This window comes from Orcinus orca, chromosome 1 (genome assembly GCF_937001465.1).
Source record: "Orcinus orca chromosome 1, mOrcOrc1.1, whole genome shotgun sequence".
Lineage (NCBI taxonomy): Eukaryota > Metazoa > Chordata > Mammalia > Artiodactyla > Delphinidae > Orcinus > Orcinus orca.
The window spans coordinates 30,441,965-30,446,134 of record NC_064559.1 but is presented as its reverse complement, the minus strand read 5'-3'; the positions used below and the strand labels follow the sequence as shown (position 1 = coordinate 30,446,134).

The window sequence follows — 4,170 nt, the reverse complement described above, 5'->3', positions numbered from 1 at the left end:
GAACATATATATATATCTGAATCACAGTGCTGTGCACTTGACGCTAACACCACATTGTAAATACTTCAATGAAAGAAAAAAGAATGAGGAAACTGGGGATTTGTGAAGCTAAATTATTTGCCCAGGGTCAACCAGCTAAGGAATGGAGGTGCCATTCGCAGGTCTGTCTGGCCCCAGAGCCTGGGCATTCATCGCTCTGCTTTCCCCAATCCTTTACGGAGCTCGGACCAGACCTGGCTTCAGTGCTTCTCCAGTAAGGTCAAGTGTGTCCCGTCAGTCACCATGGTAAATTACACAGCCAGCCTGGCTCTCAGTATTCTTTTCCGTTAATAGTTTGGCATATGGTCGTTGACATTCTTATGGCGCTCCCCGGTGATCCGTGAAGAGACAGAGGCTTGTAGTAGGAAACCAAACGAAGGTCAGGATGTCCCCCGAGAGATGGCAGAAAGAGCCTGGTCTCAGAGGACCAAGTGGAAGGTACACTGTGGTCACGTCCCTCTGCATCCGTAGCCGTGCCGCTTGCCCTGCCTGGGTTATGAGTCATCAATGAAAAGACAAGAAAATTGAGTACAACGAGTAGACCCAGGACAGGAGGCGGTATTTTTCTGTACTCAGTGGTGGAGGGGTAGTACAACGTTGGTTCAACAGACAGGGAGACATGAATAGCAAAACCAGAACCGATTTTAGTTTTGAACAGGGATATGAACCTGGAAACCTTCAACACTTGAGAAGCTAAAGGCTAAAACACTTCAGAATATATTTTTTAAAATCCCAAACATGTGAGCTTCAAGAAAGCCACAGCTAAGATGCCAGAAATGAAAAAATCGCTTAAAAAAAAAAAAGACCAGAGCTTTTAGTCTGAGGGCACCAGGCTTTCTAGCTGCATTTCAGTCCATTTTGATAGGGTAATTGCAGCAGAACCAGAAATAACTACACATTCCTCCTGGCCCTGATTCTGCATCTCTTAGTTCTGAATTCTGAGTTGGACATACAATTTTTAGGGGCTTATCAGAGCTTGCAGTGCTCCCATTTCTGATATGATTGGAGTTTAGATTCTTGCAAAGAGGCTACCGAACTGGAGGAAAATTTGAGGAATGTTTTCCCCTTTTCATTTAGTTCATCAGAAATAAAGACACTCTTACATTCTCCCAAATTTAGTTTCAGGAACGGGTTACCATGGTTGGTTTGGGTTGCCTGACGCTAATCACTGAGATTTGGGGTGTCAATGAGAGTGAATGATTTGAACAATTAACGTTGATTTTCTTTTCATAATAATGACTAAGTTCCATACTTCGTAATGTGGGATGGATGCCAGGTTTTACTTCCAATTTGACTGTCTTATAAACTTGAGGCATTTGACGCATATTTTAAAGTGATTTTGGCCTGCACCATGGATAAAGGTCACACTTCTGTAGTCTGTACGGCCCCAAGTATTTTTTAAAAATAATTTTTATTGGAGTATGGTTGGTTTACAATGTTGTGTTAGTTTCAGGGGTACAACAAAGTGAACCAGTTATACATATACATATATCCACTCTTTTTTAGATTCTTTTCCCATATAGGTCATTACAGAGTATTGAGTAGAGTTCTCTGTACTATGCAGTAGGTCCTTGTTGGTCATCTGTTTTATTTATATATATATAGTAGTGTGTATATCTCAATCCCAATCTCCCAATTTATCCCTCCCCCACCAAATATTTTTCATACAAAGTTTATTGAAGGGATGTTAAAAATCATCTTTTATGTAAGTAAAAGAATAGGCCATTCTTACAATTAAAACAATAGTTGAAAATATATCCTGGATCCATCATTAAGCAACTCATATCTCTCCCCCAATCCCCCTCCTTCTCACTCTCTTTCTCCAGGTCTATCTCTAGGTTATTTTATTTTATTTTAGTTTTTTATTTTTAAAAAGTATTTTTCATTTACCTTTGCATTAGCACTTAAAACACACACTTCTATTTCAAAATGCCATTTAAAAATTATTCTAATATAACAGCAGCAAACTATAATTCTGCAACTACAAAAGATCTAAACGGGGATCCACAGTTAAGTTATTCTCCTGTTTACAGCTGTGATTCTGAAACAGATACTACTTCAAAGCAGCTGTTACCAGCTCTTTAGGTTTGGTTTAAAAACACACACATAGTTGCCGGGAGGTTTATAATGTTGTATTCCGTGCACTGCTCTGAAAGCGTTCTTCAAGAGCCAGCCAGCCCTTAAAAACAGTACTCAGTCCACAAGGCAGTCAGAAAGAGTTAAATTAAGTGGGGTAGATAGGACTCCTCCATTACATCAAAAGCATATGACATTCTGCAGCAACTGGGAGCATGTTGTCATCTTTACAACTAATTTTATCAGAAGAGTTTAAGAAGGTGGACATTGTAAGACTATCAAGTGCATTTAAAAGTGACATGTTTTTGTGTTCATCTGACTCCCCTGAATGACCTAGCTAGTGAACTAGTCACCAGGCAAATCAAGCCTGCAAGAAAGGGAGCCAATATTCCAATTACCATGTTATTGTCCGACCCACAGAATTTGTTTTCAACATAAACATATAACCTCAATATGAGATGTCTAACTAAAGCAAGCACCACCACCAAGACCAAGACAGCATCTCCTCTTCTAAGGTTTAGGTTTTGCCCAGAATTCTCAATACATGGAATAGCCCATACCAAGAGCCGTCGCTCCCACAGCAAAGCCTTGGGCTGCCACGCGCATGTGGATCAGGTGAACAGACATTTAGTATTGCCCCTGCTCTTCAATTTATATAATCCATATGCAACGATTGCCGCAAAACCTGCCATTGCAATGGGGACAAATGGTGCCTCTCTAGCTTTTCGGATAAGTTTAGATCCCTGATCTTCATCATATGAAGAAAGAGAATCATCTGTGTCACTTGACAGTGATTGAAGCATCTTCAGACAATGACAAGATGTCGCAGGCTCCAATCGGCTTCTCTCTAGATTATTTTAAAAAGGCATTGCTTTCCCCTTGGTTTAGTGAAGCTGCGAGTAATAGAAAGCCCAGCCTGAACTGCTTCAAGAATAAGGAAAATATCGTCTCTCTCCCATCATAAGAGAGTCAGCGATGGGGCCACTCCAGGGCTGGGTCACTCATGGCTCGGTGATGTCACCAGGGCCCCGGTTCTCTCTGTCTCCGCCGTTGCCAACATGATGCCCTCTCCTCTGGTAGCTTCATTGTTGCCAGGAGGGGCGCAGCCATCCCGGGAATCACACTGGACAAAAAAACAAGATCCAGTGCATGAGATGAGGGTGTCCTGTTTTCTAGCTTTCCATCAGGAAAGAAATCCTCCCCGTAACATGCCAGCAGATTCCCCTCCATGTTGTGGGTGAGATCCTGGTCACAAGCCCATCCCTAAACCCGTCCCTGGTGGCGTGGCCATGAGAATATTCAGGACTTAGCCTTGAGCTGAGCTCACAATGGGGTCACTTTTCCAGTGGGGAGAAATGAAGGTTCTGTTGACGAGGAAGCAGGAGAGAATGGACAGGGTAAGCAATGCATACTGTCAACCCTGTCCCTGAAGTTTTGTTCTCTTCCTACCTTCTTGAGCACCTGTGCACCCTAGCCGCCATTAATTTCACATATATAGGCAAGACACAGTTTGCAAAGGGAGAATGGAACAGTCTGTGGGGCGGCGGGGGGGTGGGGATTTAACACTGTGACTCGGAAAGGAGGTGGGAGACGTGCCCATGGAGCAGAGACGCGGGTTACCGAGTAGGTCACACTAACTGACACACCACCATTTCCTACCCCACTGAATTAAGATCAGATGTCCAAGAGGTACGAGCCTTGAGAACCAACGATGAGCTCCAGGCCATATAGAAGCTTGGACATTTCCTGTTTCCCCTGGGATTTTTATGTTGGTGATACAGAGCTGTAGAATTTGCCATCAATTCACTGACTTGGGCAGTCATTATCAGGATGTACAGCTACTGTGCAGAACAAAAATAAAATTGGGCTCATTGAAACATCCACCGGGAGGCTGGCAGAGAGTAGACCAAAATGTACGTGGTGCTTTTATAGAAATGATCTCACTTGAGTATTCCTGTCCTATCTTCTATCTCACTAATTCTAGCAAACATTCGAGTACTAATTACTATGTCCAGACACTGGTACATACACTTTATATCAATTATTTGTTCAACA

The 4,170-nt window shown here is 42.6% G+C and overlaps 1 pseudogene; it reads right to left on the bottom strand.

Annotated features, from left to right (window-relative positions):
* Positions 1–1,897: 1,897 nt before the first annotated feature.
* Positions 1,898–3,232, bottom strand: LOC117198599 (HIG1 domain family member 1A, mitochondrial-like; annotated as a pseudogene).
* Between the last annotated feature and the right edge of the window lie 938 nt (positions 3,233–4,170).